This window comes from Diabrotica virgifera, chromosome 3 (genome assembly GCF_917563875.1).
Source record: "Diabrotica virgifera virgifera chromosome 3, PGI_DIABVI_V3a".
NCBI lineage: Eukaryota > Metazoa > Arthropoda > Insecta > Coleoptera > Chrysomelidae > Diabrotica > Diabrotica virgifera.
This window is the reverse complement of record NC_065445.1, coordinates 217506788-217533841: the sequence shown is the minus strand read 5'-3', so window position 1 is coordinate 217533841 and position 27054 is coordinate 217506788. Positions and strand designations below refer to the sequence as shown.

The window sequence follows — 27054 nt, the reverse complement described above, 5'->3', positions numbered from 1 at the left end:
TTAAAAGTATGGCAGAAAACCAGAAGGGTGTCCATATAAAAACTTTGAGAAGTGACAATGGTGGAGAGTTTTGTTCAAAAGAATTTGAAGAATATTTAACTGTAAATGGTATTATACATCAAAAAACGAATCCCTACACTCCTGAACAAAATGGTGTAGCCGAACGTTTAAATCGGACAATCATAGAAAAGGCAAAATGTCTGTTGTTTGATGCTAATCTTGAAAAAATGTTTTGGGCTGAAGCTGTAAACACAGCTGTTTATCTAAAAAATAGATCGCTGGCTTCCGGCTTAAAGAAAACACCATTTGAAATGTGGACAGATAGCAAACCTGACGTTAGTGGTCTTAGAATATTTGGCAGCAAGGTGATGGTACATGTTCCAAAAGAAAAAAGATCAAAATGGGAGAAAAAGGCTATTCTGCACATTTTAGTAGGATACTCTGAGACTACGAAAGGATACAGGGTGTATAATCCGACCACTAAAGAAATAATAGTAAGTAGAGACGTACAAATTATGGAAGACACAAAAAGGTGTGAAGTGATTCATGTTGATTTAGAAGGTGAACATGGGGCAAAAGAAATGTTAGATTCAGTGGGAGATAATAATACATCATGTCAGGATCAGAATCATCAGGTTGAAGAGAACACATCGACTGATGAAATTGTTGAGAACAATGATCCCGATTATGTATGTGACTTGCCGAATTTGCCAGTGGATGAAATCAGGAGATCAACAAGAATACCTAAGCCAAAAAGGTTTGATGAGTTTGTGACTTATTTGTGCTCGGATAGTGACTCTCATCCGGTTAGTGTCGAGGATGCCATGTCGAGACCAGATAGTAACTTATGGTTAGGGGCTATGACAGAAGAACTGCAGTCTTTCGAGGATAACTCAGCATGGGAAGTGGTTGATGTTCCTGAAGATGGTTGTGTAGTGAAGTGTAAGTGGGTATACAAGAAAAAGGTTGATAACTCAGGTAAAGTGAAATATCGTGCAAGACTGGTAGCAAAAGGTTACACTCAAAAATTTGGTGTTGATTATAATGAAACCTTTTCTCCAGTCATAAGGCATTCTACATTAAGACTTTTATTTGCTTTGTCAGCAAATTTGAATTTGGATATTTTTCATCTTGATGTTGCGACGGCTTTTTTAAATGGTGATTTAAAAGAAAAAGTTTTTATGACAGTACCTGAAGGTTTAGAAATTGAAAATAATAAAGTATTAAGGCTAAAGAAAGCCATATATGGTTTAAAACAGTCAGCTCGGTCTTGGTATGAAAAAGTTGATAATTTCTTAATTAATCTAGGTTATAAGAAATCTGATTATGAGCCATGTCTATACACAAAGATGAAAAATAATCTAAAAACCATTATCTCTGTTTATGTTGATGATTTTTTTATTTTTTCTAATGATTCAGATGAATCAGATAATTTAAAGTTGAAATTAAATGAATGTTTCAAAATTAAAGATTTGGGAGAAATTAAGAATTGTTTAGGTATGAGAGTAACTCATAATAAAGAGAATGGTGTTATAACTTTAGATCAAAAATCCTATATTGAACAGTTGTTAAAAAGGTTCAATATGGAGGATTCGAAAGAGGTTTCTACCCCAATGGAAATTAGTTTAAATTTGAATAGAGACGATAATGCATCTGCTCAAGTGCCTTATCAGAATTTAATAGGTGGTCTTATGTACCTGTCAGTTTTGACAAGACCAGACATTTCATATCCTGTAAGTTATCTCAGTCAATTTAATAATTATCATTCAGAAACTCATTGGAAGCATGTAAAACGAATATTAAAATACTTAAAGGCTACAAAAGACTATGGTTTAACTTTTTCAAAAAATGATAATTATTTGAAAGGCTATGTAGATGCAAGTTGGGGGAGTAATTCTCATGACAGAAAATCTTATACGGGCTTCTATTTTCAGTTTTCTGGTGGACCTATTGTCTGGGAAAGCAGAAAACAGAATAGTGCTTCTCTGTCAAGCACAGAAGCGGAATACATAGCAGTATCAGAAGCTGCTAAAGAGGCTATTTTTTTAAAAAAATTGTTGTATGAGATGTTGGGTATTGATGAAATCGTTATACTATATAATGATAATATGGGAGCTCATAAATTAGCAATAAATCCTGTATTGAATAGGAGGACGAAACACATTGATATCCGATATCATTTTGTCAAAGAAGCTGTAAACAAAGGTTTGATAAAGCTGGAATATTTGGACACAGCTAACATGCCAGCTGATCTCTTGACAAAAAGCTTGAGTTCTGTGAAACATAATAAGTTTTTGAAAGAGATTGGTTTAGTTAAGATAGTGTAATAAACATTTGATAAATGTTATTTTCTTAATTTGTTTATCTAGTGGGAGTGTTGGATATAGATAAATAAATTAAATATTTTTATAGCAGTGCCATCTACTGGCCGCTTTACTATTTACTGTATAGTGTGTTGCGTTCAACGTTTGTTCAACAAGTAGTCCTTAAAATACAGCCATTGGGTAAACAACGTTTTATTTGTTCCTTAAATCTCCCATTTTTGTTCCTCAACTCTACAATTTATGAACAATTCAAACCTTTGATCCCGGCGCAGTCGCATTACAACTTTGTTCTGATTGGATGTTCAAATGACATGACAAAAATTATCCAATATGGCAGCTGTGGCACAGCTGTGGGACTGTGGTTTGGTTATGTATGGTTGTTGCGTTTTAAAATTTGTAGGAAGAGAAACAACAAACAAAAAGTTATGATTGTTGCATGCCAATGTGAAAGCCCATCAAACTGTGACTAGTATTAGTGCCGCAAAATTACTGATAAAAAAACTATTAGCTCGAAGGCGTAGAGAACTGTGGATAACAACAATCAACCGGGACGATCTACGATCTCGCTTATTCAAAGCTAAAGAATCTTACACTGGTAAGTGTTTTAAAAATAGTTGATCAAATTTTGTTATGATATTTGAACATAGCCACTTTGCACGATGCAAGTGATTGCGAAATTTATTAGTCGTTATACGGGCTCTAATTGGGTGTTGAAATGATCTGTCAATAATAAATAATTGTTCAATATGAAGGTAAACAAATGTATAATATATTAGTTTTATTGTTGTGAGGACAGAAACAAAAAAGTTTATAATTGTAGTGATTTTTAAATAGTTTTTAAAGCAACAGGTACGTAATAATTGTAAATGTATCATAGGTACCTACCTATTTGAACCTACCAAAATACATAGTATGTAATACTTTTATTTACATAATTTGATTACCATCAAAATTTCTATCAATATTCACCTATAATACATCATTCAAAAATGTCAAAAGTTTAATCAGTTTAGTTAGTCGATCTTCGCACATAATGACACACTGTCTCCGTGGCGAAGCGTTTAATGCGAGTGAACCCCAATACAACGCCAATACCAGCCGCGCTGGTAAGTTGGTTCGAAGCCCAATAGAAACTTTTATTTTTTTATTTTTTTTTATACATTTTATGATTGTAAGTATATTTATTATATAATTTTATTTTCAGAAAATACGTATTTAGTTAAAAAATTTTCCGACAATTAATGTTCAGAAATCATTTGTGGCATTTTTAATGTGTTTGTGTGTGTTTTATTCTTTTATTATTTTAATTTTTGGCACTGTTTTAATAAAAATGTTTGAGAAGTAGTAAGCACAAATTAGTTTAATATTTAAATAAAATATAAATAAAAAGTATATTAATTTCGTTTATAATCATATAATCATATAATAGAAGTATAACTTCTTACGTGCGTACAAAGTACACACACATTCTTTTTTTTTTTATTTTTAATTAAATCGGTTATAGCAATTAAGAATAACGTCGGGTATAGAACTTTGAGAAGTCCAACTGCTAACTCTTCCAGGTGCACCGGGTGTCGGTTCTGATGGTGTATTCTTATTCAGCGACCCCAAACCCCCGAGTAGTCTGTTTGCATCAATTTAGTGACGAAAATCCTCGAAACTTCAGATGACGTGCCTTAGGTGTGAACCTGGGCACCAGGCACTAGGTGTTTCGGTGGTCGGTTCTGATGGCGTAGTCGTGTTCAGCGATCCCAAAAATCCCCATTTGGCACCCATGCACTTTAAGAGGAAACAGTAGCGATCAACAGGTAGCAACAACCGCGTTCCAAGATTGCGGCTCTAATTTTGAATATTTTGTCGAGATATTTGGCACACATATTCGTAATATAATAAAGAATGGCGGTACAGAGCCCAATTTCGGAAATATGTTAGTATGTGAAAACTACTCTATAACTAAATAAAATATTGAAAAAAGGAGCCTGTACCGCCATTAAGAAAGACAAAAAAATAAACTTTCTTCAAATAAACTTTTTTATCCCATGCCTAGATTTTGTGTAATCTTGGAACTACTAAAAATCGATTTTTTATAACAAGAAATCGAACGTTACTGACTTGGCAACATTTCGCGCCTATGTGTATAAAAAATAGGCAGTGGATAGGTAGCCGGTACCGGTGACTTCTTCTGTAGCCGGTAGTTGCCCTTTATTGGTTAAGCAATTAAGTGGGCGGAACTACCGGTCAATGATGATTTGGTTGCCGGTACGGTACCGGTAATTGATGTGATATTAGCTCTCTTGCATATCACTGTGTGATAGCTACTATTACTTAAGAAAATTATACAAAACAGCTGCTTTTCCATTATACATTTTCAATAATTGTGTGAAATAATTAAATTTAATTTTAAATAATTATTTTCAAGCAGGGTGCTTTTTATAAAAAAGTAATAAGACAGGTCACAATTAACTATTCAAAGATCAAGTAGGTAAAGCTTTAGTAAAAAAAATTAAAAAGTAACAATAGTTATGATTATTGCACTGACTGATGTAGTCCTGAAGGCAATAAAAATGTTACTCTGCTTTTCTTTATGAACAAAATATCCTGTATAGATTTCCATGTTTCACAAGTTCTAAAATTGATACCGAAACAAGATTAGAACAGATAAGAAACTATTTGTTTTTTAAATTCAACTTGGCATATGGGATAGGCTCTTCATTTTCTGTAAACCAATTACGTTTACATCTTGTCCTTTTGGTCTTTTAACATAACCTAAATTAAACTAAACATGCAAACATAGGATCTTGATTTAGACCAATAATAAGCAACTACCGGCTACAGAAGACGTCACCGGTACCGGCTACCTATCCACTGCCTAAAAAATATTGTTTTTGATCATAGAGGTATAGATTAACATAGAGGGAGCCGTCACTCCGCGCTTCCTGACGACAAGATCTCTTCGACTGGTTTTCGGTATCTCTTTCTAGCACATTGTATCGAGAAACTAAGATGACATTAAGTGTGAGTATAGGTACGGAAGGGGAGGACAACTGTCGCAGTTTTACTATGCGTAAGAGTGAAACAGCACTAATCCAAAGAAAAAAGATGGTGTCGTCACTTCACTCTGAATGACACTCTCTCTATGTTAATATATACCTCTATGTTTTTGATAGTATAAACGTCACTGTCAGTGTCGAATTACCGACGCATTGTTACCTCACTTTTGAAAGTTCGCAGAACTTTCGCAATCGTGGACCGCGTTTGTTGCTATTCTTGTTCTCATGATCATTTTTCAGTGCGTCACAGTTTTTCGATTTCTCTCTAATGCATTAAGTTAGATGAGACGGAAAAAGCGGTAGCTCCTTGATTAAACACAAAAATAATGCAGCATTACAATGGTTATATACATAAGATGTCTATTCCTAACCTACGTTTGATTCGTTGATATTTAGAATGCGCGTTTTTTCTAGCCAATCAAATACACGTATTACGAACATTTGACGAAAACTTCGTCCATTTTGGCCATTTTTTAGAAGTGTCAAAGAGTCAAGTGACGGTTATTATTCAGGTCAGTATTTTGTGTACCTGTCATTTTGAAATTTCGAATTCGACTTCCCTTGTGTTTCACAACGTTTTTGTGCATTATTTTGTGTTTTGGTTTAGAATTTAGTTCGTTAAAAGTTGGTTTTGTATTTTGGTTTAGAATTTAGTTTGTTAGAATAAATATATTCTAATACTCCAGGTCATTATGCAAGAAAAAGATCCATAGTAAGAAGACGTAACTCATGGCTGAAGAACCTTAGGAACTGGTTTGGATGTAATAACAATGAATTATTTAGAGCCGCCGTTTCAGAAATAAAGATCGCTCTGATGATTGCCAACTTTTGAAGCGGAGACAGCACCTAGAGAAGAAGATAAAAACACAGTTTATGGATAGTTTTGTGTCATTTTTTAATGTTTCCATATTTATAAATTTAATTAACCATATTGTTTACTTTTTAATTTTATTCCCCTTTATAAAAAATACCTACATGTTAACATATTGTGTAAAACTCACATCTACTAAATTACTAATTAGTTTAATTCCACAAGCTTTTCACCTATGGCTAAGTACGATTCTTGCATCTGTCAGATTCGTCAATAATTACATGAAATAAGTCTCGACACACCCAATACAGTATATGACGTCATAATTAATGACGCACTGAAAAATGATCATGAGAACAAGAATACCTGTTGATCGCTACTGTATCACCTTAAAATGCAACTATGCATTTCCACCTATTTTTCTATAGTAAACTTTTCTTATTTTGTGTTAAATGCCCTGGTCGGGGTAGCCAACTATCGGAACTTAGGAAAACACTGACTCTAACTTATAACTTTATTTAAAGTTTACAACATCCATACACGTAAAGTTACGAAGATGTTGTTTCGCGGGGTAGTTTTTCAAACACCCATCTCGCACGACTGCTAACTGCTAACTAGCATAGTAACGACAGTTAACTATGCTATTTATGCATTAAATAGTTAATCTTAATATGAACATTAATGCCTCTACTTTACCCCTCTGCGGACTTTTTTTTGCCGGTATAAGCAATCCCCCACCTACTGGCCAACGGCTTCGGGCGGACGAGCTGGTTAGTGGAAGGGTACTCCTTTGTCCTGAGATCGAGAAATCGGTCTCAAAGGCGGATGAACCAGGAAGATGGTCAACGACATAGGGCTACAGAAGGCTACGGGAAACCACTGTAGTAAAGGCTCACAAGAGCGTCCCTAGTACAATCATCATGGCTAGCAATAACCAAATGAGTAACATTACTGATCATGGGCCGCGGAAACCAAGATCCGGCAGGGGAAGTAAATCACAAGTTAGCCACAGGGCTTCCCAGGTCGTAAGCCAGCAAAATCCCTGTGATGGAAATAATGAAACACTTTTAAAAATTACCACAAGAGGAAATATGAGAATTGCAACATGGAACGTACAAAGCTTACTACAACCAGGTAAAGTAGATAATACTGCGATAGAAATGGAAAGATTAAATATCGAAATTCTAGGAATAAGCGATGTACAATGGCCAGGGTCTGGAAAACAACGGACTAAAAACGGAGCTATATATTATAGTGGATATTCTGATAGAACAAACCGATATGGTGTGGCCATAATGGTAAACAAGGAAATAGATAAATCCGTATTTGGTTTCACCCCGCTTTCGAATCGCATTATAATGCTACAAATTAACACCAATATGGGGAAAATGAATGTTATTCAAGTATATGCACCAACAGCTGACAAGGAGGAACAAGAAATAGAAGACTTCTACGAGCAATTGGAAACAATAATGAAAACAACAAAAAAACGTGAAGTTCTGATACTAATGGGTGACTTCAATGCCAAAGTGGGCAGAGGAAGTGTGGAGTGTTGTGTTGGAATGTATGGATTGGGAGAGCGAAATGAGCGTGATGAAAGATTAATTCAGATGTGCCAAACAGAAGAACTGGTAGTTAGGAATACAATGTTTAAATTAAAAAATCGCCGGCTATACACGTGGAAAGCTCCTGGAGACAACAAAGATAGAGTTATAAGAAATCAGATAGATTATATCTTGATAAGGAACAGGTACAAGAACTCTATTACAGTAGTGAAGACTTACCCTGGAGCAGATGTAAACTCGGACCACAACCCAGTAGTAGCAAATATGAATGTAAGATTGAGAAAACCATTAATGAAAAGATCTAGACCACAAATATACATTGATAAACTAAGAGAACCAAATACATACCAAGAAACTCGAAATAAAATAAATCAGAATATCCAAGAAATAAAACAACAAAATAAGAACACTACAGATATTGAAACAAAATGGAAGAATATAAAGAACACAATAGAGACTGTGGGACGAAAAACATTAACATTTACAAAAGCTGCCAAACAAGAATGGATGACACAAGAAATTCTCGAAAAGATGGACGAAAGAAGAATACATAAAAACAAAGATAAAATTAAATATCAAGAAATTAATAAACAAATAAAACAGAAAATAAAACAAGCTAAGGAAACATGGATGTCCATTAAATGTCAAGAAATTGAGGAATGTGAGGCCAGGTATGACACTTTCAACACCCATAAGAAGGTTAAAGAAATGAGTTCAGGAAATCGTAACAAACCAATCGGGATATTAATAAATGCAGATGGTACCACTATAACTGAAACGCAAGACAAATTACGTAGATGGAAAGAATACATTGAACAAATATTTTATGACCAAAAAGTAGAACAATTAGAAGTTGACGGAGAAACCACGGGACCAGAAATAATGAAAGAGATAATCTATGACATAAAACACACAAAAGGTAGAAAAGCTCCAGGACCCGATGAAATACCAATTGAACTATTGAAGATAATTGATGAAGATAATATTGACATCTTGGTAGACCTTTTTAACTCCATATACAAGACGGGACACATACCCAAAGAATGGCTTCTCTTAACTTCTGTAACGATTCCAAAAATCACAAATGCTAAAGATTGCAATGACTATCGGACAATTGCACTAATGAGCCACACATTGAAAACCTTCCTTAAAATCATACATAACAGAATCCACGTGAAATTAGAACAAGAAATAAATGATTCACAGATGGGTTTTAGAAAGGGTCTAGGAACTAGAGAAGCATTATTCGGAGTCAATGTTCTGACACAACGATGTCTGGATATGAATCAGGACATATATGCTTGCTTCATAGATTTTAAAAAAGCTTTTGACAGAGTTCAACATGAAAAGCTTTTAAGTATTCTTAAGACCAACAACATAGATAGTAGAGATCTACAAATTATATCGAATCTGTATCAAAATCAGAAAGCAAGAGTAAGAGTCGAAGGAGAACTGACAGAGGAAGTAAGTATACTTAGAGGAGTTCGACAAGGGTGCATACTTTCACCACTCTTATTCAACGTCTACAGTGAAGTGATATTTCAAGAAGCTTTATTGGATATTGTGGAAGGTATTTTGGTCAACGGAAATAGCATTAATAATATTAGATATGCGGACGATACAGTCATATTTGCAAGTGACATGGAAGATCTACAGTACATAATACAACATGTATACAATGTATGTGAAAGGTACGGACTGCAAATTAATCTCAAGAAAACGAAATCAATGATATTCTCAAAAAAACCACAAAATGTAGATAACCTGATCATCAATAATACAACGATCGAAAGAGTAACAACATATAAATACAACATGTATACAATGTATGTGAAAGGTACGGACTGCAAATTAATCTCAAGAAAACGAAATCAATGATATTCTCAAAAAAACCACAAAATGTAGATAACCTTATCATCAATAATACAACGATCGAAAGAGTAACAACATATAAATATTTAGGAACGTGGCTAACCAAAGATGGAGATCAAACAAAAGAAATCAGATCTAGAATAGAAATGGCAAGAAACACGTACATAAAATTGAAGAACTTACTTTGCAACCGTAACCTTAATCTAGAGATCCGCATCAAGAATGCTACGTTGTTATGTTTTTTCTACTTTATTATACGGCATGGAAGCGTGGACAATAAAACAGTCTGAAATAAAAAATTTAACTCCTTTGAGATGTCGTGCTACAGGAGAATCCATAGAATATCGTGGACTGAAAAAGTAACTAATATAGAGGTGTTACAAAGAATGAAGAAAGAATGTGAAGTCATAAAAACTATTAAAATTAGAAAGATTCAATATCTGGGTCATATAATAAGGGGCGAGAAGTACGTATTGCTTAGATTAATTATGCAAGGGAAGATATAAGGGAAGAGAAACCCAGGACGACGCAAAATATCCTGGCTAAGAAATTTGAGAGAGTGGTTCGGTTGCAGCTCATTAGAATTGTTCAGAAGTGCGGCTAATAAAGTTAAAATAGCGATGATGATTTCCAACCTCCGATTGGGGAAGGAACCTGAAGAAGAAGAAGGGCTTTTTATATCTTCCTGTAATTTGGACTTTGAAAGTAAACGGTACGTGAGTATCCAAGCGGTACGCGAGGTTACCCAAACAAGCTCCGTCAATCAACCTTCGCTTTGTTTGTGATTGTAGAAACAACATCTTCTGTAACGACCTAATTATAGTTAAATTATATACATTTTTTTTAGATACATATTATATTATACAGTAAGGGTTTTTTTCCTTCTTGTACACATCCGTAATTTAAAATATTACATATCAAAACTGAAAATTAAAATTTTTTAAGATACCTTGTATTTGCACCAATGTGACCAATTATTGCACTTCAAAGATTGATTATTATAAAAAATGCAAGTTAAACACTCTGATGTTTAAATAGCGGAAATATACTGCTAGTCTGGTTACTCTTTTAGAACTATTTGTAGAAAATTTCATGAATTTCTTGTTTGACTTAGTAGTTTACTAAGTTTATTCTAATGGTTTCTTGAACGGTAGTTAATATTACCCATTAAATTACCATATGTATTTAGGTATAGATACAAGGTAGATGTATCTAAAAAGAAAGGAAAATTAGTTACTAGTATAATATTAGATACAAGAAAAGTAAATCCGTTAAAGATGGATGATATTCCTAGACACGCATGAGCAACATTGTTGCAAACGGACTCAAGTTTGATGAATTCGACCGTTACTTGATGGAAGTTTATTTTATCTTACAATAAAACACTAAAAACGTTTGTTTTATATACTTCCACAAAATTTATTACAACTATGTGAGTACAGCTGTTTCGGCAGAGTGCCTTTATCAAGTGATTTAGTTTACTATGTGTTTGTCTCCACATAAATTATATCAAAATTAGCCATTCACCTACCATGATCAGTATCTCGAAAAATTGGCGTTATTTTGGGAATTTATAACGTCGATGTTAAAAGTTGTACCATTTGTTTTCTATAAAGCATTTTGATCTAAAACTTTTCCGAAAACTTCTTTATACTCTATGTTTTAACAAGAATGTAATTAAAAATCTAAATTTCAAATTTTATCAGTCAACTGTTGCGATTAAACTAAGCAATTCACCAATCTGCACCATTTACTTTAAAAATGCATAACTTTTATTACAATAAGACTAAAACTTGAAACAGGTTTGTCTCTTTAGAAAGGTAAGCAACATATATTGTACAATGTTTAGAAAAATATATTAAAATGGAATAGAGTTGTAGCGAGCTAAAGAAAAAAACCGGATTTAATTTTTTTATTTTATAACACATATAAAATTTAAAATAAACTTCATTTTCGTTTTCAGCATCGTCAAAGACATAATGTAAGACCAAAATTATCCATTGACCACCCATGGTCAATATCTCGAAAATTAAGTGTTATTTTGGGTATATCTAATGTCGATATTAAAAATGTTGCACTATTTTTTTTTTCTATAAAACATATTAATGTAAAACTTTCTAGAAACCTTCTTTGTACTCTATATTTGAACATAAACGTGATTTAAAAGTTAGATTTCAAATTTCGGCACCCAACTTTTGCGATTAAACTTTGCAATGCACAAATCTGCGCCTTTTATTTAAAAAATTCATAACATTTATCAGAATAAGAACGAAAGCTTAAAATAGGTACCGTGGTTTTCAGAAATATTAGGACTGTACACTGTGAAAATTTCAGAAAAAATATTAAAATGGAACAGAATTGTAGAGAGGTAAACGCAAAAAAACATGATTTCATTTTTTTATTTTTAGGACAAAATTGCGATTTGGACAATGTTCCCCCACATAAAATTAAAAATAAACCTCATTTTCGTTTTTAGCACCATCAAAAACATACAGTATGACTAAAATTGGCCACTCACCTCTCCGTGGTAGTCCTGTCGCCAGTGGGGGTACAACGGCCTCCTTAATTCAGATGGACTTACCCAAGTTTTTTTTTTATGTATTTTGACGCGTAGAACACGAATTTTTTGGGTAACAGTCGATCCGGATGTCGATAAGATTGTTATAAACAAAGAACTTGAGGAATCACATAACAGCGATTTTTCGCAAAACAAAGCATTTTTTTGTATTTTTTGGGTCATTCTAACCAAAAAATGTTTTTATAAGTTTTTTCGTAGGATGCATAGTTTTCGACATAAACGAGATTGAACTTTCAAAAAATCGAAAACTTGCAATTTTTGAACCCTAATAACTTTTGATTGAAAAATAAAATAGCAATTCTGCTTACCGCATTTGAAAGTTAGAGTCAAATTCTATCGGTTTTGATTACTTTCATTGCTAAAAATTAATTTTTTTATTGTTAAACAAAGCTATAAACACATAATGATTGAATGGTGTTTTCAATGCATTTCTCATTTGAAATCGAACGAGTAGGCGCGGGAAAGCGCATTGAGCACGGGAAACACTATGTATTTATGGCTTTGTTTAACAAATAAAAACTTAATTTTTAGCAATGCAAATAATTAAAACCGATAGAATTTGACTTGAACTTTCAAATGCAGTAAGCAGAACTGCTATTTTATTTTTTAATCAAAAGTTAATCGGGTTGAAAAATTGCAATTTTTCGATTTTTTGAAAGTTTAACCGCGTTTATCTCGAAAACTATGCATCCTACGAAAGAACTTGTAAGACCATTTTTTGCTGAGAATCACCCAAAAAATACAAAAAAATGTTTTGTTTTGCGAAAAATCGCTGGTATGTGATTCCTTAAGTTCTTTGTTTATAACAATCTTATCGACATCCGGATCGACTGTTACCAAAAAAATTCGTGTTCTACGGGCCAAAATACATAAAAAAAAATTGTCCATCTGAATCAAAAAGGCCGTTGTACCCCCCCTGGCGACAGGACTATGGTCAGTATCTCGAGAAATAAGCGCTTTTTTGGGAATGTGCCGCTCGTCTAATATAGTACCCAACATGGTATATTTTTGCCTTATTTCCTTGGAGTAATTTGTTGTCAGTGTTGTTTGTCTGCATCAATATTTGTCTGTTATGTTTAAATTAATTGTTATGCCATAGAATAAATTTATATTATTACAATTATGTCTTACCTAGGTACTCGCCAGTGGGCTACATCCCACTATGTTATTGTATAGAAATTATACATATTGCTTATTGTTTGTATGTAGTGGGATAAATTGCAATAAACGTTGATGTTTAAAAAAATTATAATAAAAAATATGCAAACATTGCATAATAAATCACTGGCGAAGCGTTCATGTAACCACTGTTACCATTGGTAACAGTTAAAAATGTTGCAAATAAATATTTTATGACTACTATGAAATAATTCCGTTTATATTTTTTACCAACAGAATATAATAACAACAGAAATTACCAACAATAATGTTATCTGTTATAAACTTAAATACCTCTTACATATATCTGTTAATTACCAGATAATTAATATTACCAACAGAAATATTTGTTAATAGCTAATTCAGTGAAGAGCCAACTAGACGCACGAAAATATTGGTGAGATTATGTGAATCCGTTGCACGTTATTATACGTTGTTACCACTTTTGGTTGTGGTAACGCAGGAAGATCCTCGCTATCGCTAGGGACTGGTTCGTTTATGAACATTTTGAAGGAGCGACGGCTATAGCGACGGCTTTGGCACCCTGTGTATATCAGTATTGTTACCACTTTTTGTTTTGGTAACGTTAGTTTAGTACCTATTACAGATTACAGTGTGCATGCATTTAAACAAAGAAGAGTGTTGCTGCGTAATCGATCAACTACTTGAAAAGTCATTCTCCTTGTATATTTTTTTATATATAATGTTGAAGAAAAAAAAATGGATTATTGAGACTGGAAGACTTAAAATATAAACAATAGTTTTCAAAATATGTTCTTTTTCCTACTTGTTAATTTTTTCATGTTAATTTTATGATAGAATAATCTGTTTAGTTTGTTTATTATTTATTGTTATACCTATTACATATTTATACAAAATTACATACATATAATTTGGGAATAGTGATTTGTTTAATTTTATCCCACAGGATTGAAAACAAAAACTTATATGGGAGGTTCAAAATATTTTTTAAATAAGATTTTTTTACATCTGGTTTTGGTAACACTTTAGGAAAAGTCACGCCTCCCCACTGTAATAAATAAAATCCATATAATTTCTCAATCCAACCCTGTCGTAAGATTAAAATGAATGAGCTATTTATCAGGAAGATCAGGAAAACTGCAGGAACGCGCTCGGAACAACACATACGCCGTTTGTAGCGTTTGTGTTGTGGCTGCGATGATGAGATGAGATGTTAGATGGGTTCGAAAACCAGCGAAGATGTCCTTACAAGGAAGCCGGACCAGTAATGTCTCATTTATAAGCCTTCTTCCACGAGGACTAATGAGAAGAATGGCGATGGGGAATATTTGTTATAGTAATGTCGATTACTGTCATTTGAGACATTGTTTAGAATTTGCTATTTTATTTGGGAATAAGCCACAATTTAAGTTTGAAATTATATTTGTTTGATGCTTTATTTATTAAATTTACTAGCTGACCCGGCAGACTTCGTACTGCCTCAATAGATAAAAAAAAAACTGTTGTATACAATAAACTTAAAATGAACAAAAGGAATTCGTAATTAATAAACAAAAATGCTCGATGTGAATGAGGTTTTATTATTATTTTTAATTAATTACACATGATGTTTGAAATAATAAAGTTTAGTTAGAAGTAACAAAATAAAGTTTGTAGTGCAACAGTTACAATCTTAAATTTGTTTATCTTATAATGAATATAACAGCTTTATTATATCTACATTCAAAACAACCATCTATTTATTATTAGGTTCGGGGAGATTCCAAGTCTATAGGTGTTGATTAAATAAAATTAAATTCAATTAAAATTAAATAAAAAAGTAAATGAAGTAAATTAAAATTAAATGAAATTGAATAAACGTAAATAAAAATAAATAAAACTGAATAAAATTAAATACAAATAAATAAAATCATATTAACTTAAATACAATTAAATAAAGTTAAAAAAAATTAAATAAAAATAATAAATAAATTAAAAAATAATAATAAAATTAAATAAAATGAAATAAAATAAAATAAACGAAAATAAATAAAATACTTAAATTAAATACAATTAAACAAAATGAATTAAAATTAAATAAAATTTTATAATTTGCTGCTTGTTCTTTTCGTGTGCTCAGAATTTTTCTCCTGCTTACGGTTCCGTTTAGAGATATTTTTTGAAAATTTCGCAAAATTAAAAAAATCATATTTTGCCCAATTTGAGTCCCAAAGTTAAACTGTGCCACTTCTCTTCTATGAAATTTGTCGCTCGTTCTTCTTCTCTCCTCAGAATATTGCTACGGCTTGAGATATTGTATTTCGGACACCGATTGTGCTAGACAAAAAATTTTAGTACGGTTCTGCTCGGAATTCATCAAGGAGTCTACCTACTTAATTTCATATTTTTCACGTCATTGTTGTCATGGGAAACCCCCTAATGACATACGGGTATGAAATATAGACAGCAACCTACTCCCAGTACAGTCCAATATGCCTGCAAAATTTCATAAAAATCGGTTAAGTCGTTTCGGAGGAGTATGGTAACAAACACTGCGACCGGTGAATTTTTATATAGATGTAAAATATTTAAATGGCTATTAAAAAATACGGTCTGAGATAAAAAATTGAAAATTTAGGATTGTATGTATCTTCTGCTTCTACATCTCATAAAAATAGTAAAAAACGGTTTTTCCAAAAATTAAAAAAATATATCAGGGGGGCAACACCCCTTATGACGTACGGGTATGAAACTCCATATTATCCTATTCCCAGACCGCTAGAATATACATGTAAAATTTCATAAAAATCTGTTCAGTTGTTCTCGAGTTATAAATGGTATAACTAACACAACCTCGACTTTCTTTTATATATATATAGATGTAAAATATTTAAATGGCTATTAAAAAATAACGGTCTGAGATAAAGAAATTGAAAATTTAGGATTGTATGTATCTTTTGCTTCTACATCTCATAAAAATAGTAAAAAACGGTTTTTCCAAAAATTAAAAAAATATATCAGGGGGGCAACCCCCCTTATGACGTACGGGTATGAAACTCCATATTATCCTATTCCCAGTTCGCTAGAATATACATGTAAAATTTCATAAAAATATGTTCAGTCGTTCTCGAGTTATAAATGGTGTAACTAACACAACCTCGACTTTCTTTTATATATATATAGATGTAAAATATTTAAATAGCTATTAAAAAATAACGGTCTGAGATAAAAAATTTAAAATTTAGGATTGTATGTATCTTTTGCTTCTACATCTCATAAAAATAGTAAAAAACGGTTTTTCCAAATTAAAAAAAATATATCAGGGGGGGCAACTCCCTTATGACGTACGGGTATGAAACTCCATATTATCCTATTCCCAGTCCGCTAGAATATACATGTAAAATTTCATAAAAATCTGTTTAGTCGTTCTGGAGTTATAAATGGTGTAACTAACACAACCTCGACTTTCTTTTATATATATAGATTTGACAATTTTACTGGCATCATTACATGTGGTTCTCTTTTTAAAGACAAATCACATGCTATGATATAAGTTAAAGTTGATTTAATGTAATCGAATGAACTATCTTCCAATAAAGTCGTTCCAGGAACGCAACTCATAAATATTGACAATATCATTTTAAAGTCATCTAATTTAAAATAAAATGTATACCATTTTTATTCAGTTGCAATGCGAAGCCAAAACTGTCTTAAGCGGAAAGGAACATTTTGACGCCTGTCAAAATTTTCAATGTATTTTAAATGTAATAATTTTTTTCGAATCCTGAGAAAACTAATAAGTATTTTTGAAAATTTTAAACGCAGAATGAAAGATTACTTTATTACCGAGGGCCGAAAGTCCCTTAGAATGAATAAAAAGTTTTTTTTGAATGAAATATTTTAAATTAAAAATCACACTAAATTTTCTCTTAGTTTTATTACCCCTGTAACTTATTAAAATAAACATTATAGAAGTTTTCGGGGACTTTCGGCCCTCGGTAATAACGTAATTTTTCATTCTGCGTTTAAATTTTTTAAAAATACTTATTAGTTTTCTCAGGATTCGAAAAAATGAATCCCATTTAAATAGCATTATAGCCAAAAGTTCGTACCCATCCCGTTATTTTTTTTACTTAGTTCAGAGAGCGCAATCAGCACTCTTATCGACGATTTCACCACTTTTTAGTGGTTCTTCTCTCATATAGAGTGCATAGAGATAGCAACCTATGCATTCTCTGAAGAACCACTAAAAAGTGGTGAAATCGTCGATAAGAGTGCTGGTTGCGCTCTCTGAACAAAGTAAAAAACTAAGACAGTCTTGGCTTCGCATTTCAACTGAATAAAAATGATATACATTTTTTTTATATTAGTATTACTCCTTTGAGTAACATATAGTCCAAGTAATGAAGCTTGAAATAGGACAAAACCTCGCGATTTTTACAGAATGGATCGATTTGCTTGAAAATTTGAAAATAAGTAGTGGATAGTCCAAGGATCAAAATCTATATGATGCCGAAAGGCGCTTTTACCATGGGGGTGGTTGGCACCCTCTGTTGGGGGTGGAAATTTTTTATTATATTTTGACCGCAAAAGTTGGTTCATTCTAAGCAAAAAATGTTCTATACATTTTTTTGATAAAATTAATAGTTTTCGATTTATTCGCTATCGAAAGTGTTAGTATTATATCGAAAAATCAATGTTCTTAATCATTTTTCTGCTAATAACTCCAAAAGTTTTCGTTTTATCAAAACAACCTTACTTAACAAAAATGTACTATTTGAAAAAATAAACAAAACCGTGCTTTTTAATTTTCTTTACGACCAACAGTAACCAAGATATACTTTATTATATGTTAGCTCTCCTTTGTCAAATGTTAAATACTGTAGTTTCAAAGTCAAAAGACGGGAAAAATATGCATTTTTCGAGAATAACTTGTGAAAACTAATTTAAAGAATTTAAAAATATCTATCTCTAGAAATAAAAAAGAAGTCTCTAGCTCAAAAATTAAGTGACTTATAATGAAAAGAATGTGAGTCCCTATTTTTTTCAGCGCAAAAGTGGTCGGAAGCAACCCCGTAATTACCACCCTAATTAAAACTAGTCATTGACTTTATTTGGTCTTATTTATTTATGTATTATTAATAGGTTCGAGAAGTTTGACCGACTTAGAATGATTCGTTTTTAAAAAAATGAAGTTAACAGCGATTAACGAATTTTTGTAGTTTGGAAAAAATGGCATTTTCTTCTGAATAGAAAGATTAGCATCAGAGATGTGAAAAAATGTTTAAATATTATATTGTAGCTAATTTAATTCTCAAGAGTTTGGTATAAAAAAATTTTTTCTATGACAAAAATTAAGTGAGCTATTGACAATTAAAACTTGTAATAGCATGCAAAAACCACCTTTACCAACTCTTTCAAAGTCACCTCTTTTTGTGACTAAAAATTTAAGTACGATTTAATATTAATAGACTTGTAGATCTTGTAAAAACCTACAAAATTCTTTTATACCAAACTTTCTAAGATACAAAATAAAAAAGTTACGGTTAAAAAATCAACATATTTTTTTGAGAAAAAAAAAAGGAGAAATCCAATTGTAAGCATAATAATGTAAGTTAGCGGTGTTTTTAGTCATTGGCCTTATTCATTCTTCTTTATTTGTATATTATTAATAGATTCTAGAAGTTTGACTGGCTTAAAATGATTAGTTTTTAAAAAACTGAAGTTAAAAGCGAATAAAGAATTTTTGTAGTTTTGTAAAAAATGCCATTTTCTTCAGAATAGAAAGATTAGTATCAAAGATTAGAAAAAATGTTTAAATATGAAATTGTAGGTTATTTAATTTTTAAGAACTTGGTGTGAAAAATTATTTTCTGCGACAAAAAATCAGTGAATAGTAAATGAGTATACTATAGAAGAACATTGATTTTTTCCATATAAAACTAACATTTTCGATAGCGAATAAATCGAAAACTATTAGTTTTATGAAAAAAATCTATACAACATTTTTTGCTTAGAATTAATGGTTTTATCAACTTTTGCTGTCAAAATATAATAAATAATTTCCTCCCCCGAGATGGGGTGGCAAACACCCCCATAATAAAAGCGCCTTTCGGCATCATATAGATTTTGATCCTTGGAACATCCACTACTTATTCTCAAATTTTCAAGCAAATCGATCCATTCTGTAAAAATTGAGGGGTGAAAAGCTTCGGTTCCTGGACTAATAGGTCCATTTTCCGTTGGAATATACCACGCTGAACAGACGGGGTCGTGAATTGCAAGTTTTAGAATTCTCTCTTGTCTTCTTCGCTTCAGCATCCATCTGGCTTGCAATTTTTAGAAGCCATGGAGGTGTTACCAGGAAAATGGTCCAATAAGTTTTCAATTAACTATCTTTTAAAAATATTTTTAAATATTTTTATTAGGATGAAAACTTTGACTTTCATCTAATTTAAAATGCATAAGTCTAGATTGTCAGTATGAATGAGCCAGATAGAATTAAATTACCTATTAAAAGAATTTTTTACCAAGCAACCAAAACAAAATTTGTTAATGTTTTGTATTTCGATAACGATTTCCGAAGTGGAAACGTCAAATAAACTTAATTTTAAAGTAAAATTGTAGCATATTCCCAACAAAAATAGTAAGTTGCATTAAGACGCTACAAGAAAATAGTTTCAGAACAATATTCACTTTTTGAAGCATTCATGCCACCTTTGCATTATTTCAACATTGGATCTTGACACTCTTCCATCTATGCTCTTGATCTGACGCACAAGAGTCAAGCCCGTTGATGACTTGTCCCTTGTTTTTACCATTGTGTATTACCTATTCATCTCCTATGGAGTTTCCAGCTCGTCATACAGCTGCGCAGATGATCTTTCCTTAGCAATAGTTGCAGCGCCCTTTGCTTCTCTTTTTGCTACCTTGTATTTATTATAATCTTTCTTTCGTTTAGACCTATCACCCGTGGTCGTCGGCTGTGCGTGATGAGCCGTAGAATCACAGATCGTGGGAAGTAGGTATTATCACAGGTATTAGTTACAGTCAGTGCGGTAACCTCACACTATTTTTTTTTTCAATTTCATTCAAGATTTCTGTTATCTTAGTGCTCCATCCTTATATTTTCCAAGTACCAAAGATCAATTTCCATTTTCGTTTGCCACGTCGTCTTTGTTTTTGACCGTCCAGTATCTGAGGCTGTTTCCTGGGAATTCTTGCAAAAGCGCATTTTTTCGAGTGCAAGGCAGCTACACGTCACCCCTTTTTAGTACAAGGGCGGATCCAGGGGGGAATGGCCCCCTCCGAGAATTTAAAAAATATATAAATTTAAATATTTGCAGTTCAAATGTTTTTAGTTTCAAAGTTGGAAGCCACCGCTTGCTGAGTTTACACACATTTCATTGCCGCAGTGAAGAACCTTGAATTTGTCACCGTAATCTGACGTCATTCATCGCAGTGTTACGGTCGCAGTTTGTCGGTGCCGCTTTCGAGGAAACCCAGGCTTAAGAGAAATATTTTGTCGACCTAAGAACACTATAGACTCTATTATTGGTCGTAGTCTTTCTCTATATTCTTTTATCTGTTTGGACCTCTTAGAATCTATCTGGTTAATGACTGACTTTTGCGGGTTGCGATAGCTTTGTAGAAAATCTAGCCCAACCTGAACACACTCCTTGGTGTAAGATGTTTTTTCGTGGGATTGTATGCCTCCGTCTTTGCCCATTAGTTTGGCGAAAGATGTTAAAGGTTTCGTGAGAAGGCTTTGTCATCGTTTGATTTTTCATTAGAAAGATAAAACGCAATACTTGCAAAACAATCATATTTGAACGTGCAAAAGTACCAACGAACGCGTTTGTTCTAAGTGCTCGTGACCCAAGTAACGCTTCATTTCTGGTTAAATCGGAGAGTGCAGGAAGAGTCTATATTGGTTTCGGGGGTCTTTCTCCCCTCATCAGTAGTCCCATATCCTCTTCTCTCCGATTTCTCCAGGCATCACACTTTGGGCCTTTCCGAATTGCAAAGAAAGAAATGTCCCGGATGAACTAGAGCCATCTACCGAAAAACAAAGTAAGTTATCAATCGAAGTAGCACAGAAAACGACAATAAATATCGACTCCATACCACCAGATTGACAACAGGTGGAATACTTTCTTTGGTTACACCTCCTGAGAATTTCAAAATTTATAAATCAAACAGGATGCCGAGGAAATTAAGATGAGAGAATTTTAAATAATTCACAACTCATCTGCTCAGCGTGGTAAAAGTTCCAACAAGAAAGATTCCTTAATACTCCTACAAAAGAGTAAATGAATTAAAAATGTATAAAAATTTTCAATTTCTTTGCAACACGAAAATGCAGCACCTGCATAATACTCTGGTTAAATCGGAGAGTGCAGGAAGAGTCTATACCGGTTTCGGGGGTCTTTTCTTTTCATCAGTAGTCCCAGTAGGTTGCAAAGGAATTGAAAATGTTTATACATTTTTAATTCATTTACTTTTTTTTAGGAGTATTAAGGAATCTTTCTTGTTGGAACTTTTACCACGCTGAGCAGATGAGTTGTGAATTATTTATAATTCTCTCATCTTAATTTCCTCAGCATCCTGTTTGATTTATAAATTTTGAAAATCTCAGGAGGTGTAACCAAAGAAAGTAGGGCTTCCAATCCGGCAGCCTGAGTTCAATCTCGGTATTTGCGGGACTAAGAATTTTCAATCCCGCGGGATCTCGGTATTTGCGGGATCCCGCATATTATAAATAGTCATATTTTTATATAAGGCAAAAAAAACAATAAATTAATCAACTAACTCCACATTTATTTAAGTACTATTGCTATTAGTATGAGATCTTCGTCTTCTTCTTTCTCATAATCCTTAGTGCCCTTCGGGGCGTCGGATTAGTATGAGATCAAAACTGCTTTTTCTGAAAAAAAAAACAGTAACAAAGACTGAAAAAACAAAAATCTATCTTCTTAAAAAAATGCACCAACAAAATTTTAAAAATCAACCAAAAAACCCATTTTCAACTGAAAATTAATATAGTTTACTAATTTCTCATGAGTATGAGCATAAAGTATAAGTTTATACTTACTACATTTCATATGAATAAAAATATGTTGATGTGACGAGTTTTTATTCACCGTACATAAGAGTAGATACTACCGCGCGGAGTATGTACTTCAAAATTTGGAGTATAAACTAGATTCTCATTTTTATTCATACGAGCCAACATCTAAATCTAAACTGTCATCTGCCAAACTCCTGCGTATTTTAGAAACAATATAGCCAGCAGCAGAAAATGCCCTTTCGGCTTCCATACATCGATGGTATTCCTTTTAAGGCTTTATATGTAAATGTAAGATATTTTCCCATTGACTCCCCAGATTCATACAGTCATTTCTATTTAATAAACTCGAGACTCTAAAGTGTATTAGCTCGAGATGGCGACGGGCAAAGTAAATACATTACATGCTGACGATATAGTTAACTCCAACTCCTGTTGCAATGTAAATGTAATATCAAGATCGGAACCCGATGATGGAACCTCTACATTGTTTCTCACGTGTTTCTTACTTGATCAGCCTCTTCGTCATCAGTGCTCTCAGATGAATTTAAAATTCATTCCCGTTACAAAATCATTAATTTCTTTTTGAAGTAAACTTTTCGGTGGGAGATGAAAAGTTTCATCGTAATTGACGCTTGGTAACTACGAGGCTTTTGGAGATAAATCAGTAGTGCAGTCACATTTTTACGTCGTTGTAAAATACGGCGCAAAGACAAAGCTAATTCTGAAGCTAACCTTGATTGATATTGCCTTTTTTATGTATGAATAGAAAAAATAAAAGTTGTGACTGACTAATTGACACCCAAGTATATGCCATAAAACCAAAAAAAAACCTTAAATGATTTTTTTTCAGTTTTTTGATAATTTTGAGCGTAGCTACAGCAGTAATGTACGCTCTTTTCAGTCCCGCAAACCCAGCGGATCCCGCGCCTGTAATCCCGCATCACGCGGGATTGGAAAATGACGCGGGATCCCGCAATACCGAGATCTCGGTATTGCGGGATTGGAAGCCCTTAAAGGAAGTATTCCACCTGTTGTCAATCTGGTGGTATAGGAACGATATTTATTGTCGTTTTCTTTGCTACTTCGATTGATGAACTTACTTTGAAAAACTTTTGGTTTCAATACTTCCACAAAATTTATTATAAGTTAATGTCACTACAGCTGTTTCCTGTTTCGGCAGAGTGCCTTTCTCAAGTAATGTATTTGACTATGTGTCTGCACTTTAAAGTCTTTAACTGAATAGGAAGAAGAAAAGAATGAATTATATGAGAAACTTGAAGAATTGTACGAAGAAATACCAAAGAACGACATACTAATCCTGTTAGGAGACTTTAACGCAAATATATGGAAAGAAGACACGAACAGAGAAATCGCAGGAAAAGAAACGATCCATCAAAATACGAACAACAATGGGAGGAGAATATGTAATCTAGCAGCAGCAACCAATACTTTTATTATTAGCACCCAATTCAAGCACAAAACAAAGTAACGTGGCTAATACCTGGAACGACAGACAGAAACCAAATAGACCACATCCTAATTTCAAAAAAATGGAGAACAATTGTACAAAATGTGAGATCCTACAGGGGAGCCAATGCTGACTCGGATCACATTTTGGTGATAGGCGACATGAAATTGAAGGTACTTGAAGACAAAAACGACAGAAAGCAAAGAAAGAGATGGAATAGGTCAAAACTAAACACATATAATGCAAACAGAAAATTCTGCACTAAGTTGGAAGAAAAACTACTAGTTCTAAAACCATCGGACATAGATGAAACATGGGAAGACATAAAAGATAGTATTTTAACAGCAGCAGAGGAGACGATAGGACTAATGAAAGACAATAAAAGAAAAGATTGGTACGATAAAGAATGCGAGCAAGCTAGTAAAGGCAAGGACCAAGCAAGACACAGGTGGTTGGCCACAGGGAAACAAGAAGATCTCCTATACTATAAAGAGAAAAAGAAAGAGTCAGACAAATGTTGCAGAACTAAAAAGAAGAAATGGATTGAAGACTTACTGCTGGAACTCGAAGCTAATAGTAACGATAATGCAAGACTATATAAACACATAAACGCACAGAATAAGAAAAAGATACCGGCAAATATTGGAAAAAAGGAATGGGAAACACACTATAGAGAATTGTTCAAAAAGAAAGGCGATGCTGAAAATGCAGAAAATGAAGAACAAACAGAAAATATGAATGAAGAACAATCAGAGCCTCCCTCATACAACGAAGCATTGGCGACCATAAACAGATTAAAGACAAGGAAAGCAGCAAGACCAGATGACATTATAAATGAGTTCTTCAAGAAAGGGGGAGAGGAACTAGCCCACAGAATCCACAAGCTGATAGAAAGAATATGGGAAGAAGAACGCATGCCGGACGACTGGAATTGAGGTCTGATAACATCAATCCCTAAAAAAGGTGACAAGACGAAATGCACTAACTACAGGGGAGTCACGCTATTAAATACAATGTACAAAATATTAACTAATTTGATCAGACAAAGAATAGAAAAAGAAACGAGAACAAAAATAGGTGAATACCAACATGGATTCAGAGAAGGTAAGTCAACAATAGATGCAATACACATTGTAACGCAAATCGTCGAAAAAAGTTACGAGCATGGAATAGATCTACATATACTGTTTATTGACTACAAGCAAGCCTTTGACAGTGTAATAAGGGAGGAGCTAATTAATGATATGAAGCAACTAGGCATTCAAGAAAAACTAGTAAGTCTCACGAAAATGACGATGAAGGAATCCAAAGCACGAATCTTAACAAGGGAAGGCCCGTCAAATGAAGTACAAATGGAGGTAGGTGTCAGACAGGGAGACACCCTATCAACAACATTATTTAACATTGCCATAGAGGGTGCAGTAAGAGCAGCCAAAGTTAGGGGAACAATTATCGAATCTTCAGCCCAACTGATAGCGTATGCAGACGATATTGCACTGGTTACTAGAGATTTAAAAACCATGCAGAATATAATATTAATACTAGATAAAGAAGCAAAGAAGACAGGGCTAGTAATAAACCAAAGCAAAACGAAATACCTCAAGTGCTCAAGAGAGAATACGAACATCGAGAAAGAAATTAAGCTTGGAGCATATACATTTGAAAGAGTACACCGTTTCAAATATTTGGGAGTGATGCTGAATGGCAGAAATGATAGAACGGATGAAATAAATAAACGCATCCTATTGGGTAATAAAACCTATTGGAACTACCAAAAATTCTTGAAAGAAAAACACATTAGTAAGACAACCAAATTAAAAATTTACAAGACTGCAATCAGGCCAGTGATCACCTATGGTGCAGAGACGATGTGCCTAACACAAAAAGATGAAATGAGATTAGAAATCTTAGAGAGAAAGATAATTCGACGAATAATGGGACCGGTGAGGATAAGTGTAGGTGAATTTAGAAGATTAACAAATGAAGAAATTAAAGAAGTCATCCAGGGTGAAGACATAATGAAGTTCGTGAAGGAGCAGAGGCTCAGGTGGCAGGGACACACAGAAAGAGCTAACCCAGACTCTACGCTAAAGCGAATAACTGGCTGGAGACCAACAATAAAGAGACCAAGGGAAAGACCCAAAACAAGATGGAGAGATCAAGTCTTAGGAGACATAAAGAAGCTGAGAATCTACAATTGGATGGAGCGTCGTAAGGACCGGAAAGAATGGAGGAAAGTTGTAGACAAAGCCAAGACACACCCGCTGCTATAATAATAAAAGACAACAGCGGACTTATTCTCCGCAACAAATGAATCAGAGAGCCCAAAAGGGCGGCAAACACTCCGCCAGGAGTGAATAAGCCATGATGATGATGATGAACTGAATAGGTTAAGGAGTGGAGAGCTGTTTATCTCAAATTGGTCATTCAGAATTATATCTGTATTTTTTAAGTTAATAATTTACATAGATTCTAATAAAGATAGCTTAAGGCCTTTATGTTGAAAATGAAAAAGTTGAAACTGTTCATTAAGAGAATGATTACGATCTAGAAGGTGAAGTGTGTAAGTAGAATCTACTTTTCTATTATTGAAAGCCTTGTGTTCTGCTATACGTTTGTTAAAGGTTCTGTCAGTTTGTCCTATGTAAGTTTTTGGACAGTCACAAGTCAAGTAGTCACAGTCAAAGTAGAAATAGAAGAAGCTTATCAAAACATGTCTTGTAAAACTTAAAAACAAAAATGAAAAAATAAAAATTATGAAGAATAAAAACAAACTAAGGAAATCAAAGCCGGAAATATACATCAATAACGATCTAACGCAAGAAGAGATTAAAATACAACAAGAAATACGGAAAATTGCAAAATTTCAAAAAGAAAACGGTAAGAACACTAGAGTAGGTTATCAAAAACTAAGTATTGACGGGACTATATGGAAATGGAACAAAGAGAAGAATGAACTGGAAAAGGCAATCCAAGACACGCCAAAAAACTGATAAAACAAGAAATATCGGATACAACACAAAAAAAGGGACATGAAAATGGCAAAGGAAAAGGATCTGAACAGATTAGATAAAATAAAACACACGAACAGAAAACAATATAATAAAAAAACGAAAAAATGTGATCAAATAAAAATAAGTACGTGGAACATCAGAACAATGCTTGAACCAGGAAAAATGCAGGAGATCGTCTCAGAA

At 33.3% G+C, this 27054-nt stretch overlaps 1 protein-coding gene across 2 annotated transcripts in view; it reads right to left on the bottom strand.

The window, feature by feature from the left end:
• LOC114334594 (uncharacterized) overlaps nt 1-27054 on the bottom strand; it is a 179838-nt gene that overhangs the window by 117788 nt on the left and 34996 nt on the right. The window contains exon 1 of one of the 2 annotated variants that reach the window (XM_050647262.1): nt 10572-10651. The exons of the other annotated variant lie outside the window; for it this stretch is intronic. The gene's annotated coding sequence lies outside the window, so the exon portion shown is untranslated. Of the gene's footprint in view, nt 1-10571; nt 10652-27054 lie in introns of those variants that run through there. 2 annotated transcript variants of the gene reach the window in all.